Here is a 17,115-nt window from a genome sequence, read left to right as displayed (position 1 = left end):
CAGTGAATAGTGTGCCGAAATTTAAATCAAACTAGCATTTTCTACCCATTTGACTTTTTCTTAAAAGTTTTTATTTTTATGACAAATTAGTTCATTTGAGCTTAATATGTAACAAAATATTTCGATATTCAGGTAAATAGAGCATTACTAAGTTCTGAAATTGATCCATTTTATGAATCAGACAACTGCTGTGAATGTTACTGACGTCACTTGTATCCTAGCAACCCAATGACATCAAACAATCACAATTTCCAAACGAATGACAAAATTTATTATTTGAGAACTTTATTTATTATGCGTTAAATATTAGCAATGGTAATGCTCAATCAATTAATAACAGAAGCATAATTTAATCAATTGGCACCAGTTCAGTTGAATTGGCTAATAATATAATAAACTGCAGAAGTGTTTAGAATATTTATCCAAAAAATGGAATATATAAAGCCTATAATTAATTTAAAAAATTAATGTGTATAAATTTTAAATTTGCAACAGCTTTTGACAGGCCTCTGAAAAGGCCTGTCAAACGCTGTTGCAAAAAGGAGCGGAAAAAAATTGTAGTTACGCAACTGCTTGGGTTCTTTTTTCTCTTCCATTGTTTTAGGCCAGGAGTCGGAAACGCAGCGTCCGCAAGTGTCATGGCGCCCGCAGTGAATTTTTAGTGTGTCTTCAGATAAATTATTGTAAATTGCTTTATTTTTGCCTATTAAGACGAGAGACCACTGATCATAAGTAGTTTGAGTTCAACCCTTCACACCTCTTCTAAACGTTGTTAGAACCCTTTGTTTTTAGTATGTCTGTTTGTTGAATCACTCTCACTATCAGTGCAAATATAAAATACTTTGTTTACAAAGATATTTTTAACCCTTTATAATGGATAAACATGAAAGGAAAAGAACGTACTATTTTAATAACGATTGGGAGGAAAAGTATTGCTTTATCAATCTTAATTGCAAATGTATTTGTTTATTATGATAACAGTGTGACTATTAAAAATGCCTGTCATGAGCCCTCCGTAATTTTCAAATTTTATATTGCGCTCTTAACATTAAAAAGGTTGCCGAGCTCTGTTTTAGGCTATTTTTACCCAAATACCTGGCGCCTCAGACATTTTATTTATTTATTTATTTATTTTAATTTATTTTTTCTGTCCAAATGAAGTTTACATTGTTAATTGATAATTCTGAGATCAGTGAAATATTCTGTTTATTTTCCGAGGAATAGAAATCCAGTGTATTCCCTTAATAATTGCATAAATCAACAAATCAACTCAAATTCGTTCTTAATTGGGAGGATCTGTACCAATGTTACGATGTTACGATTTATAAACGGTACTTAAAAAACCATGTTGAAAGTCCCTTATAATTTTATTGACTTCTAAATGTCCCTCTTGTCAAAATGTTCTTTATGGACTAGACTATATTATCCTTTCCCAGTTCACTGTAACTTCATCTAAATCTATTTGAAGCCTTCATTATTATATTTAAAAAAAAAAAAAAAAAAAAAAAAACTATCATCTGTCCTTGATCGAACATGATAGGATGTGGCCATTTCTTCTCCTCGAATTATTAAGTTTCACATAATCGAAAAATTTCTCGATTCGTTAGTCATCTTGCTTGAGAGCCTTCGTAGCTCAGTCGGTTTTCACGATGCTTTTCGATGGAAAGACCTGGGTTCGATCTCATCTAGGAAGCAAAGAATTTTTATCAGGTTTCTTAACTGAAGGTTTAGTAAGTTAGCCGGTCTCATATGGAAGTAGCAGGGTTTTTTCATCTCCAGCACACAAGCAAATTAGCCAGGAGAACACATGCAACTGATATAGACATAGGGCTAATCCCATGTGGGATGCGAATAACCTTTATAACAGCTTTTCATCGGAAGGCGGGTTACCGCTCTCATACGGAGGTAAAAGATTTTTTTTCCTCCCGAAGACTTGCCGATTTGCCTGTTTTGCATCCCGCAAAACAGGCAAACGGCAGAAGAACACGCGCAATACACAGAGAAAGGATACTATGGGAATAAGGATTAATCATCCTATTAACGCCTGTATGGTATGGTGGAGGGTCTACGCATAAGCGTAAAACAGGATGGGTTTCTTTAGGTTCTCATACTTCCCAAAGTAACAATTAAAATCCTTAACTTGTTCCTTTTATTCGGTCTGAATTGTCACCTGTTTTATAGCAAGTCCCCACTTTCGATTGAATTGTGAAGTTTGATTATACCCAAACAGATTCACTAATAGGATTGGAATTACCATTAAAAGAAAAACAATTATGGATTTTCCTTATTAGGATTAGTAATATAATATTTCATACGTAACTCTCATCCAGGGGAGATTTTAAACCTATAGTACGCTAGTACCGTGGATGGAATAAGGATAATTTTCTATTTTATTTATTTATTGTTTAACATAGCCAGGAAAAAGAAAACCAGGACGTCCTCTTAAACGATTCAACGATGATTTCTAAGGCCGAAACAGGCCACGCTAACCTAAATCCTTGATGATGATGATGATGATGATTGTTTAACATAATCTGGAAGCTCTGCTCTAAAGACAATACAAACTTTTTCAATCCACTTCAGGCCTCCAACATGATCCACCTTTGAAATAATCGTATCAATAGATTCTATCCTGCCGAACATTCAGCAGATGACCTTATACTAGCTGCAGTAGTACCATCTGACGTTTTACCTCAAAAGTTTTTGATTTCGCATTTTATCTCCAAATTTTTAACTGAATGCATGAGAATGAACCAATACATAGATCGTCATAAATAGATCGAATCCCTCCCCCCCACCACACACGCACACAAATAGTCACATTGTGTCTATCTAAAAACTGAATTTTCAGATATCACGCGATATCTAAAACATTATTTATATTGAAATTTGATTTAAAGTCCACCTGACTTTGAACACTATTGTTGGATTCTGAATGAAGAGAAATTAAAGTTATTGGTATTTCTTTCAGAATCCAACATGATCTTCCATAACATAAGCAAGACTTGTAAATATTGTTTATTGTTTGTCTCTTGCTTAAACTGTATTACTCATATAATTGCTCTGTATTTTGTCAGTTATTAATTAATTATATAATTTTAGGATATGTCATAATAATGAAAGGACTCTGTAGTAAATGCCATGTATTTTATTACTTTATTCCTTCAATAATATTATGAGGAATTGTATATATAAATTTAATATGCCTTATGTGAATTAGAATATTTTGATTTTTTTATTTATCGCTACCAGTATGTAAAGGTATAATATTATGCAATATTTCTGTTTTTATTTTATTTTGTTTGTTACTATGGAGACGGGCAAGAAATAGCTAGCGTCTGCATGGATCGCGAGATATGGTATTCAACTGAGAGAAGGAATTGACATAAGAGAGCGTGAGAAACAATTTTGGCGGGAAAGGAAGTGAAGGTATATAAGCGAAAAGCGAGAGTATACGGGGGATCAGCTGGTTTGGCGCGTCCTTGGTCAGTTTTGGAATTGTGGTACGTTTTATTACATTATGTGTCTTGTAGATCATGCAATTTTTGATTCAGTGCTCTTGCCAAAACAGTACAAAGTCCTGTAGCAGTGCCAGCAAGACTACAACTGCACGGTAAGCGTTTTTTTTTTTTTTTTTTTTTTTTTTACTTCACATTGATAATCATGGAAAAACAGCTTAATGAGACAATATTCGAAGAGGTATATATATATAAAGAATTTATAAGACTAGGTGAACTACTTAACAGCAATTGGCCGGGAAAAGTGAAATTGTACGACACGTTTCCCCCGTAAAGTGTTACAGACGTTGTCGTAGAAGATCAATTAGAATCGGTGCCTTCTACTCCTTCAGACTTTGTAGAAGTGCGCGCACGCAAAAAGCGAAGGGCAACAGAAGAACCACACAGTGACAATAATGAAATGGAACAGGATTCTCAGGGTTCGGACGCCGCTATTTCTCTCAAAGAAAAGGTGCCTCCGATCATCCTTAGAGAAAAGCAGAAGTGGGCAGCTTTAAGATCCACAATGTCCAATCTGCACATTGGCTTCATTAAGGCCAAAAACATGGATGAAGGCATAAAGATTCAGCCAGCAACAGTGACAGACTGTAGAAGGTTGTCCAAAGAACTGGACGACAGAGGCATCCAGTATCATACCTTTGCGCTCAGCTCCGAAAAAAAAAAGTTAAAAGGTGGTCCTTCGTGGTGTCTGTGAAGACATTGACACAGCAGAAATAGCTGCTGACTTGAATTCTCAAGATCAGCCTCCAGTCAAGGTCAGCAGAATGTACAAGGCAAACAAGACTCCCATGCCATTAGTCCTAGTTGAGATTCATAAAATATACAAGGATATCTACAACTTAAAAACAGTCTGTGGTCTCATCGTCACACCAGAACCACTCCGGAAATATCATCTTGTGGACAGTGCCACAGGTGCCAGAAGTTTGGCCATGCCCAGAATCTATGTAGAGCAGAATATAGATGTTTAAAATGTGGGGACAGCCACCCAATCAATATCTGCACAAAGCCGAGGACCAGATCAGCCAAATGTGCAAACTGCGTTGGCCCTCATCCTGCGAACTACAAAAGATGTACCCAGCACCCAAAGAATAGACGGATGGAGGCAGTCAATCAGCCCTCTTCCTCCTCCTACAGCATAAGAACACCAGAGGCCCAGGCATCAAAACCGGAGACTCAGCGGCCAAAATCGGATACCTCCAAAAATAGAGACACCCAAAAGCAAACAAGAAGTTATGCCGATGTGACCCGCAAAAATAGACCAATGCCAGAACAAAATCAACCAACAGTACCTAAAAATCTAACAGCTGTTATTACGGCCTTACTAGCAAGCATGCTACAAAATTTCAGCCTATCAAACCCTACTGAAACCTCCACTAAAAGATTTCTTCGTAAAACTCAGGTCATCCTCACAGCTCTCATAAATGAATAGTAAAAACTCATTCCAGCATCACTTCAAATAGTTGCTTGGAACGCAAATAGCCTCAAAAACAAAATTCTGGAACTCTGAAATTTCATATATAGTAATCAGTGAAACTCATTCAAGACCATCAGACAATCCTACAATAAGGGGCTATCACCTATACAGAAATGACTGACTACTCTACAGAGGCGGCGGCACTGCCATCTTCATTAAAAACTAAATTAAGCACCACTCTGTGAGCAATCCTTCAGCCACTAACCTTGAGATCACAGGCGTGGAAGTTGTCACCAGCTCCACTGGCAAACTGAAAATCTACTCAGCTTACAACCCTCCCCAAAAATCTTTACTTCAATCTGACCTAAATGCCATCTTATGCGTCAGAGAGCCCACCATTATAGCCAGGGATCTGAATTCCAAGCACCCTGCGTGGAATTGCACAAGCACCAACAAGAATGGTTGTATCCTTTCTAATTACTTAGGATCAAGCAACGCTGTTGTAGTAGGCCCCACCGAACCAACTCATCTCAGTACGTTTGGCACTGCTGATATCTTGGATATAGCTATCCTGCAGGATATTAAACTTCAATACAGCATCATATCTATGGATGAACTATCATCCGATCACAATCCAATTCTACTACAGCTGGGAAATCAAGAATATAGCTGTGTCCTCCTTCTCACTCCTACATTGCATGGGAAAGACTGTCAACAGCACTCAAGGATTATATTGGACCTGTTCCTCACATACGCACAAAAGAAGAAGTAGAAACTGCAGTTACAAATCTCACACAACAAATTAATTCTGCTGTAAAGGTAGCTACCTCCAACAAATCTGCCCGCAACCCAGATCGTTTTCCCGAAGACATCATGAACTTGATCAGAGACAAAAACAGAGCTAGGAAAAGATTCGTAACACACGTGCACCACAAGATAAAACAGCTGTAAACAGGATAAATGGGGCCAATAAGAGATGCACTTAAAACTCATAGAAACCAAGTTTGGGATAAAAAGTTATCCTCTATCTCACCTATTGATCACTCTATCTGGGGGTTACTGAGAAACATCAGAAATAAAAACAGTTTCCTCCCCCATAATCTCAAACCAGGGTTTAGTTCAGACAGATGTAGATAAGGCAGAGGCCACAGTGAAGAATCTAGAGGAGCAGTGCAAACCCTCTTATAACAACTTAGATTTCAATCACTTGTACAAAATCCACAGACAGGTCAGACACGCTTTAAATCTCCCAGATACCAGCGCTGACCATATTTCACCCACATCACCTGTTTAATTATATGATATTATTAAAAAACTTAAGAACAATAAAGCTCCTGGACTAGATGGCATCTCAAACAGGGTGATCAAGCTGCTGCCTCGGAAAGCTGTAGTGCACCTGACCAGTATAATAAATGCAATCTTAAGATTTCACTATTTTCCTTCCTCCTGGAAACTGGCCGATGTAATTCCTATTCATAAGCCAGTCAAAGACCCACACCTACCGCAAAATTGTCGTCCAATCAGTCTTATCTCTAATTTAGGTAAGGTTACAGAGAAGGTCATCCTCTCACGACTCCAAACCTCAGTAAATGACCTAAACATCCTCCCTAAAGAACAGTTTGGTTTTCGGCAACACCATAGTACTACCCAGCAAATCCACAGAATTGTCGAATACATCACCACCAGCTACAACTGGCGCCAGTGTACAGGAGCTTTTTTCTAGACCTATCCAAAGCATTTGACAAAATTTGGCATTTCGAACTCCTACACAAACTTATCTCAGCCGGTACATCACTAAAAATAGTTCATCTAATCCATTCATATCTTCAGAATAGATCAATACAAGTTAAAATCAGCGGTTCTACATCGTCTCAGCGCCATATCTTTACTGGAGTGCTGCAGGGATCTCTACTGGCTCCATTGCTGTTTTCTGTATACATGTCAGACACGCACAATCCGATGACTTCCATTTTGGCCCTGTATGTGGACGATACGGTAATACTAACGAGATCTCTCAGACCCTATTTCATTAACAGAAAGCTTCAATAAAACCTTCTAAAGCTGGAGGGCTGGTTCTCCAAGTGGAGACTGGAAGTCAACCCCATGAAAAGCTCAGCCATTCTTTTCTCAAAAAGGCCAATGTCTCCTGTAGGAGATGTGTTACTATTCAATACTAAAATTCCCTGGCAGACAGAAACAAATTACCTGGGTGTGAATCTCGACAAAAGGCTATCTTTCAACTAACACATCAAATCTGCGTGCGCAAAACCATCTAAAGCCATACCCCGGATCTATCCGCTAATTAATAGGAATAGCAAGCTCAGCAACAGAATCAAATTGCAGCTATACCAGATGACGATCCGTCCTATAATCACCTATGCCTTTCCGGCCTGGAGCCACACCTCTAATGCTAACATTATCAAGATACAGCGAGTGCAGAACAAGTGCTTGAAAATGATTCTGAATGCCCCGTAGTATGTTAGAAATAATCAACTCCACAGAGACACAAATATTCCCTATATATTCTCTTTTCTACAATCCTTAGCATCCAAGTTTTTCCTCAAGACGTCCACACATCCCAACGATTTGGTTCAGCAGCATACGATCCACCGGACATATTCAAATATAGAAGACCAAAAGCTATATTAGCCTCCTATAGCGATGCATAATCTCCATGCCCTTTCAGGGCGAGCAAATTGCTCATAAATTTTACCCTCACTGTAACCACAACAGAGAGCGGGGAATATGAAAAGCATCTTGCTTCACCCCTAAAGACATAAATGTCAATTGTCAATTACATGGGATCAGTAGACCAAAAAGATTCACGATAGTGCGATGAAGAGAGAGGCGGGAAGAATGGAGTACTCATGGCAGCACGGAGTAAAGTAAGAGGCTGTAGTAATAGGAATTAAGTGCTGTAATTAGATTACGAAGGATCAAGATGTAAATTGGCAGTCAGAATATTGATAAGGAATTCTAAAGTTATGACGAATTCCAGAGCTTTTAAGGAAGATCAGTGAAAAGCTGATTTTATTGCAAGTAGTGAATGAGGAACAAGTGAATTTTCTAGTGAAAAATGTGTCCACATTTGTGATGCGCAGAGATTAATGATTAAGTTATTTTAAAGAAGATTACTTTTGAAATGTGTAGCTCTAGTGTGATAGTTAACTAAAGTTTTAAGTGTGCCTCAGTGAATACCATGAGCAAAGGATTTATCTCGTAAGAACTGTCCAATTTTATATTACTCCAGTGCAGAGATATATGTGTAATTCCTCCTCCTCTTATTCCCCACATTAACTACAACGTTTTTTGCTGAAATCAGCCGGAGTATGAAGTATGAAAGTGTATACTCACGAAGCAGTTGTTGTCATCATTAATGTACTGAGGCTTTATTGACTCTGTGATAATAGTAAAATTTGTTACTAAGAGATTTTGTGATATTGAACTCTATTAAAAGTTATTTTAATATTGTGAAAGCTATAAGTCTGATAGCAGAATGCCCATAGACTGAATCTATAAGATGTTATGACCAGTTAAGCTAAGACATTTATATTATCTTGTTCTCAGAATTGAGTTTATATGTATAATATATAACCCTGAATTAAATGTTTTGTTTTGATGATTTTAAAATTGTGTTTTCCTGAATCTCTTTTACTGCACAGTTCATGAAATTATCGGACCTAGCGGGAGCTTCAAAAATAAGAGATAAACTCGGTCTACATAAGAAATAATATTGATATAAAATTAGTTGATGGTTGGTTCCACTACATTTCATTAGACTAATCTAGATATAGAGTGGCGCAGTAAATTAGGTGGTTGATTACATATTTAAATTAGTAATCAACCACCAACTTATTACTTGTTTAAGAACAGAGTTATAACAAGATGGCGGATCAAAAACAAGGAAGTACGATCCAACACTATCAACAATGCTAAATTGTTGACAATTTAGCATTGTTGATAGTGTTGGATCGTACAATAATCCACATTTTTAATGATAGAAATAATTAATTGGGTTACTTACGAATAAATATTCAAATTATGCATGATAAGTTTTTATATTACTATAGATGATTGGTGATGTCATCAGCTTAAAAAAATCATCAGCAGACATAAAGAAAACTTTTGTAAGGGATGAATGCGCCTCATCAAAGGCTTGCCTACTGCTCACATGGCAGTCGAGCTTTCAGGTCCCTCTTGGCATCAGTTTTTTTTTTCTCCAACTGTCTTTAGACGACCACTGCAAATCTTCCATTACAGAAACTACCCTCAGTATTCTTCCTGTCATTTTTCGATGGAAGGACATCAGAAAAATACTCATTAATCCTGGTACTAATACATTCTCTGGCCTGGGTGTTATTTCTCTAGTCCTACTAAAGGCTTGTTCCTTTATAAGCTGTCCTACTCATCTGCCTGATAGCATAAAACTCAAGTTTATTTCCAACCAGTTCCTTAAAAGGCAGATAAGAGTCAGCCGTGAAGCTATTATCCCCTTGCCAAAACCTCAACAGTCGCCAAAGTGACAGAAAAGACCATCAACAACCCGTTAATTATTAATCATCAATATGGATTCTGCCATTCTAGTTCTACAGCAAACCTTACCTCCCTTTGGACATAGGCTATGAAGATACGAAGGATCTGGCGGAGTCGCCCTCGATCAAATATTTCCAAAACATCTGATCGAGTGTGGCTTCTCGGCCCCCTTCTCTCTAAGCTGCCATTTTGGTCTCTCCTATCCTCTGTGAATGGATTGCCAGATTCCTCTCTGGTTCAGTGTCATTTTTTTTTTATATGCACTCTTTTTCTGTACATCACTGATATTTTTTTCTTGCTAATCCAATCCTCTTCATAGCTTTGCTACAATGCACTCCATTCCTCTTCGCTATTCACAGAAACCTTGTAGTTCTCAGATTCAAGTTTAGATCTTCTGTTCATCCACTAGTGGGGATGAAGATAATTTAGTAAATTTTAATGCTATCAGAACGCAATCCTCCCTTATTACCCGACATAAGGCAGGATTGTGTTTTGATCAGTTTATATATATATATTATTTAGGAAGTCTAGAAATTTTAATATATAGAATTGAAAAAGATGATACATAACGTAACATAAGCTGAATGGGCAATAATTTTCCATCTTTTTTATTACAATAAAGAACATAAACATCCTTGGCAGAAAGTGTCTAATTTCTAAACAGCTTGTTAATGGCATGATATGTTTGTCTTGAAATTCTGAGGAAAATATCGAATGTACTAAACCATTAACAAGCTGTTTAGAAAATATACAATTTCTGTCAAGGATGTTTATGATCTGTATTGCAATAAAAGAAAGGCGCTGGAAATTACATGTGAAGGTAGTTTTATTGTGCTTGGTAAAAATCCATTGACACTTTAAATAATCAAACAGCTGCGCGCGCGCGCGCACACACACGGGAAATAAATTCAGTCTAGACATATAGAAGCTTATGATCGTATGGGATAGACTACAAGAGTGTACTTACAATTTCAAAACGTATTTTTCTGAATGATAAAATATTTTAAAATTTTTTATTTATTTTATTTTGAATGAAAGAAAACAGCCTGTAACTTCCCCACCGCTGGGTGAAGGCCTCTCCCATTGCGGAAAGGATGAGTCTACTTTTCCCATGGTGACTCACCCTGTCTTGGGAGAATGTACACATATTTGTCTGTTGTCTGGATGAAAGACAACCGCAAACATTTATACCCTTGACTGGATTCGAACCGGCAGTTTCCTAGCTGAAGAACAGATACCCATTCAGCCAACCAGCCCAGTTTATTTTATTTTATTATTATTTTTTTTTTAATTGGCAAATAAGTCAGTTTATGCTTTCGATGGTAGTAGACTAAGGTGGATATAGAGTAATGATTGTATGTTTCCATGACAAAAACATACAATCATTACTCTGCTGTCCACGCCCAAGACTGGCTAACTTGGCTATGACTGAGGAAGATCCTTCAGCTCCTCACGTCGTCGAAAGGAATCGAACCTATGACACTCCTTCCCCAGGCATATGGTTGCGAAGCGCAAAGCCACTAGGCTAACCGTGTGGACTTGTGTATACTATGTGACAGAAAATAAATTGGTTTGGAATAAGTAATATTTCAGCACGCTATATTTTTTTCTGTTTAAGTAGAAAGGTATTTATTTAATATATATATATATATATATATATATATATATATATATATATATATATATATATATATATATATATATATATATATATATATATATATATATATATATATATATATATATATATATATATATATATATATATATATATATATATATACAGTAAGTAGGTACAGATGTGTGCTCTGTCAAGTACATCAGTGAAGCACATCTTCTACACCGTTTACTTCTGCCACAAAAAGAAACCGTAACTAAAAGATAATTTGCTTTGAGCCTCTTAATTCGGCTAAAAGTTCACACTGTAATGATTTAAATGAATCTCATCTCATAACTGACATTGTCAATATTAATTAATGTGCTCATCGTCTGCTGCATGATGATCCTCTGTTCCTGTATCTGAAAATGACACGTAACAATTTTCTCGGCTGATTTATATACCTGAAAAATCACCAGGAATTAATCTGGAGCTACAGCATAAGAATTCTCGCTCTGTTGAGGGCGACTGTAACAGCATTTCGAACTATAACAGATCGTGTCACGTGACCATGGATATGATGTTTCCTTCAAAATTACGTTGGATTGGTTGATAATTTTGTTTTGAAGCTGTTGTGATGAGTTGAAGTTTGAAGCGTTGTGTGTGTGTGTGTGTGTGTGTGTGTGTGTGTGTGTGTGTGTGTGTGTGTGTGTGTGTGTGTGTGTGTGTGTGTGTGTGTGTGTGTGTGTGTGTGTGTGTGTGTGTGTGTGTGTGTGTGTGTGTGTGTGTGTGTGTGTGTGTGTGAGAGAGAGAGAGAGAGAGAGAGAGAGAGTTTTTGTTGCAAACCCCTGTTCATATGCTAAACATTTCTCCCCTTAGATTGCCTTATCCCACTTGGATGAGTATCAACACTTGAAAGAACAGTTTTTGAGAAGAATGAGGAACGAAGGCTTTCGTTCCAGCAAGAATTGTTTCAATTGTTCTGCCATAGCATGCATTTAGATCGGGAGAATTAAAACAACAATCAAACGACGAGAAGGACGCGTAGAAGTCAATGTCTCACTTGGCACTGCTATAGTGCCAAAGGATATTCAAGTAAGACTGGCTACGAGAAATGTTTTTCATTTCAAAATTTACTCAATAATACTTCGGATGTTTTTAAGAAATGATTTATGTTTATTGAGCACAATAATTATATAAAATATTTTTCAATTACTTTTTGAATAATACAATTTTATAGGTTCAATTGGCTTCATAAAACGATTTAAACAAATAATTTACAAATTTCATACATTCTTATTGATTGTTTTAAAAACGTTTGTCAGTTTGTAGGAGGTTGACATTCGATGAAGTCAGTTTTCCCATCTATGAGTTTTATTAGATGTATCAATCAAAGTCATAATAAAAGATTTGATACATCTAATTTAGTAGATGGATCAAGTCTTTTATACATCTTTTATGCATTTTATGCTTGATACATCTTTTATTAGATGTATCAAGTGATGAGTTAGCGAATCTCATATGGATGGTTTTTCTCCTGAAAAATTGGGTTTTTCCTCCCTCAACACAGGAAAGTTGGATCTTCAGTAAGTTGGATCCAAAAAAGATCCAAAGGACTTCCACTTCTTTCCAAAACTGAAAGGCGATTTGAAAAGATAAACATGGACTGGTTGGCCAAACTGATGGTATCTCCGCTTTCCAACTCTTACCCACGGAAAGTTTACAACCATTTGACATTGCACCGTATCGTAGTGTAACCGCTGATGCCATGTAACTTGAGAAGAGTGGTGGAGTGAAACTAAGTGCACTAGACAGAGGCGTAGCTAGGGTGGGGCGGAGGAAGCAGTCCTTCCCGGGCGGCACTCTGAACCTTTTTGAACTTTTGCAGTTAATTCTAATATACAGTCTCGAGAACTCATTTCCAAATATTGTAATGCTACTGCGAATTTTCTTCACAACTGCTGTAAGTGTTGCTAGTTGTGAGAGGAGGTTTTCTAAATAAAATTGATTAAGAATTACCTACATTATTATGAAATAGACTTCGCCCATGTCATCGACGATTTTGCTAACAGAAAAGCAAGAAAAATAACATTTTAGAATGTTGAAATTAAAGTTTTACTTCAAAAATAAACATAGTGTTTTAATTTATTTCCCTATACGTCGTTTTGACTTTTTGTAATGTTTTTGGTGTGTATTGAGAGGGGCGGCAAACTCAGGGAGCGCCCCAGGCAGGCAGCAAAAGCTATAGCTACATCACTGGCAGTACATAGAATCCGGATTCAACTTTAACCAACAAAATATCTTTGGGGCGAACTGGAACGTCTAGTGCTGTCGAAAATCCAGAACTCGCTCATATTATCACAGACTGGTGAAGGGTAAGCCTAATAAAGATGAAAAGGATAATCAGGAGTGGATGGGACACACTGAGATGTGTGCAGCTTTGATATTTCTGAAATATAGTGGTACTTCAAACACACACATCATGGAAGCATTTTGAACATATCATTTTGATGCTCACCATCGAGTTCACGCTTGTAAACAGCCTCCTACGTATCACTGCGAACATGATAGCAGTTATATGCGCTCTGAAATATAGTGCTGTGCGAATAGTTATTTCAACTTCATGTATTTCTACATAATCTTGAAAACAAATGGCGAGAAACGCAATGTGACTCAAGCAGGATATACGTATTCACAGTAAACCATAGTTAACAGATTTAGAATAAACATAGTGTCTACATCCGGTTTGGTTAGCTGAATGGAGAGCGTATTCACTTTGCAGCCAACAGTTTTGTGTTTGAATCTACCGTGGGCATAGATAGTTGTGATTGTTTTTCCTAAAAACATATATACTCTTCCAAGATGAATTCAGTCAGCATGGGAGAAGTACACCGAACCTCTCCTTCATTTGGTTTCTTACATATAGTGTCTGATGTTTTGTTAACAATGTGTATTATCATTATTTTTCAATGGAAGGAGGACGTATCTGGTCACTTCAGAGCAAATCGACGCGATGAAAAGCGACGAGAATCAGGGGTGAAACTGAAAAAAAAAAAAAATGTACACATTTTCAATGACATTTCTGATAATACAAAAACTGTGCTGCATTTATATTTTCAGTGCTCGTGGTAATGTACTATTGATTAGTGTGAATCTGTACATATTTTAGGCAATGAGAACTCACATGTTAGAAGAGAGGAATTAGTGTCAGAGATGGCATTTCATTGTAAAATAATAACGGATATCCCAAGGTGAATGATTTCATCTAGATTCCTCAAAAAAAAAAAAAAAAAAAAAAAATCAGCTAACGCCTTTTATTCCCTTATAGGGAGTAGGCGAGGCCTTTATACACTATCTAGCGTTTGGAGACTGAGTGGGCAGTTCAATCTCCACCGGTAGCCAATCAAAGACAGCTGGCCCATGTCTATCACTAATTATAGGCGTCTGCTGATGAAGAGACCAGCAAACAAGTGATGCCATCTCCTGGTACCTAAGTCCTAACAGGATATGTTACTGTCTGAAATAATGTGGGTACTACGGTCGATTTTCTTGAGTTTATGGGAAGAAAAACCCGCTTGCCCGTGACAGAGATCGACTAACTCGGGAATCGGTCGAAAATAGGCTTAGAAAAGTTCCTCCAGTTGGCTAGTCGACGATTGGACTTGAACCTAAGTCTAATTTCGAGCGACCAAGCGCACAGGACGCAAGTGCCACTCCACTGAATAATAATATTCAGCGGAAGTGGAATTAATAATATAATTAATTAATAATCATATTATTATTATTATTATTATTATTATTATTATTATTATTGTTATTATTATTATTATTATTATTGTTATTATTATTATTAAGAGCGACCTTCAGGGAGTCATGAACTCATCGAGGGAGGCCATACTATATGCATCAGCTGTCATACTTAATTCATTCACACTACTTGCACACATCCAATGACACTCCATTTCAATTACTCAGCACTCTATGAGAGAGAAAAATCTAGATCTTACCGACTTCTTAGAGGCATTCAGAATGTGAGAATGAATGTTCAGCTTCCAAAGATGTTCTCTTGTCCTTTCCCCACCCTCCGTAATATGAAAAATTCCATCAACTGAAATTCAGTGTGATCCTTTCAGACGTTTGTAAGTCTCAATCATATCGCTCCTCTTTCACCTGTTTGTTAGTCTCTGCAGGCGACAAATTCTCAATCTGTCTTCATAATCACTGTTCCACAATCCTGATATCATTTTAATCCTCTCCTTTGCACGCTCTCCACATTATCAGAATCACCATGGAAACCAGAAGACCACACCTGCTCGCAATAATCCAAGTGTGGTCTTATCAAGGCCTTGAAAAGAGGCACGACTCCTCCTCTTGTCTTTACATTTAAGGTTTGTTTCAGCATTTGCCATTATACTCTGAGTTATATTTTCAATTTTTGCTGTATAACCCTTGAACTTCAATCTCCTAAAACTTCATCTACTAAAACTCCAAGATCCTAGCCTCATCAGTTTCTTCAAGCATAATTCCACGAATATAATACGACATTGGAAATCTAATCACACCAAAGTGCCTAACTTTATATTTATTAACATTGAACTGACAACCATTTTCACATGACCGCAATTCCAGGCTATTCAAATCATTCTGCAAGTACTGCATATTAACTGCACTCTTGGTTACCCCACCTTTCTTTGCATCATGAGCAAATAGCTGTGTGTCACACGTCAAATTTTTCTAATGTACAGATTAATTAACGTACAGATTGAATAACAGTGGACCAAGGACTGATCCTTGAGGCGCACCACTGGTTACCTTGAATCTTGCAGATCTCCCCTCCCCATATACGAATTTTTGATATGAGAATCAGTCATCCTCTTATCCATGCCAGTAGTTTATAATCCAATCCCATATACTCTAATTTATGCAACAATCTTCCATGTTGTATTCTGTCAAAGCCTCAGCAAAATCCAAAAGTTTTATAGTGTATCCATTTCCCCTTGTCTCAGTGGTAACATTATTGCAGAATGTCAGAAAGTTGCTAAAACATGAACTTCCTTTGTTAAATCCATGCTATTCATTGCAAAGTAAGGATTCTCTCTCAACCCATTTTTGAATGCCTGCCCTGACCAACTCTTTCCAAAATCTTCACTACCGCTGCTGAGATATTAACTGGTCAATAGTTGGATATGTAGGTCTTTGCACCACCCTTATGCAATGGGATTACCATACATTCTTTACACTCCTGTGGAATCCTCCCTGTTAGGAGACTCAAATCATATAGCCTCGTGAAAGTAATAATCAGTTCAGCTGAACACTCTTTTAGCATCCGAGCAGATATCCCATCAGTTGATATTGAAAAATTCTTATTCAGTCTGTGAAACAGCTCTAGTACTTCCTTTGCATTCACATAAGTTTCCTCATATGGTGAAGAGTTAGCAGTGAATTCAGTGTTGCATTTACCAGCTTTTAGGAAAATGGCTGCTCATTAGTTGAATAATCACTTCTACATCAGTCACCTGCATATCATTCATTCATTCTTTCTTTTACTTTCAACATAATGATAAAATTCTTTTGGGTTATCTTTAGCTTGCAGAGCCAGTTTCTTTTAATACTCGGACTCAGCTTTGTGTACAACACTTGTGACTCTTCTTGCCTGTTGCTTATAATTATCATAACTGACATAATATTTTTCTAACGAATCTCTTGCTTAATTAGATTACACATCCGTTGCACTCCTACTCTATTTATTCTTTGAACTCTAGGGACAAATTCTGGTATCGCATCATCCTTCCAATCTAATAATTAATATCATGGTACAGAATCCAGCATACTGCTCAGGTGGGCATAATTTCTTGCTTTGTAGTTCAGCATGTAATCTTTTCTGAATGGAACATTCATAAACTTAGCCACTTCCCAAGTGAGTGCTGCATGATCACTGTCACCAAGTGAAGGCATAATAGTTACATCTTTAACTGAAACGCCCTCTGACACTATAATCAAATCTAACATTTTTTGACTTCGAGTTCCTTCTGTCACAAGCTGCTTGAGGAAGT

General features: G+C 37.0%; 1 protein-coding gene across 1 annotated transcript in view; it reads left to right on the top strand.

Moving 5' to 3' along the window:
* Window positions 1-12,091: 12,091 nt before the first annotated feature.
* LOC150093154 (uncharacterized) overlaps window positions 12,092-17,115 on the top strand; it is a 349,981-nt gene continuing 344,957 nt past the window's right edge. The window contains exon 1 of the mRNA XM_090413479.1: window positions 12,092-12,157. The gene's annotated coding sequence lies outside the window, so the exon portion shown is untranslated. The remainder of the gene's footprint in view (window positions 12,158-17,115) is intronic.

The sequence above is a fragment of the Typopeltis vanoorti genome, chromosome 24, assembly GCF_054136105.1.
Source record: "Typopeltis vanoorti isolate ZY-2024b chromosome 24, IOZ_Tvanoo_1.0, whole genome shotgun sequence".
Lineage (NCBI taxonomy): Eukaryota > Metazoa > Arthropoda > Arachnida > Uropygi > Thelyphonidae > Typopeltis > Typopeltis vanoorti.
Note: the sequence above shows the minus strand (reverse complement) of the source record. Positions and strands in the feature narration are given on the sequence as shown.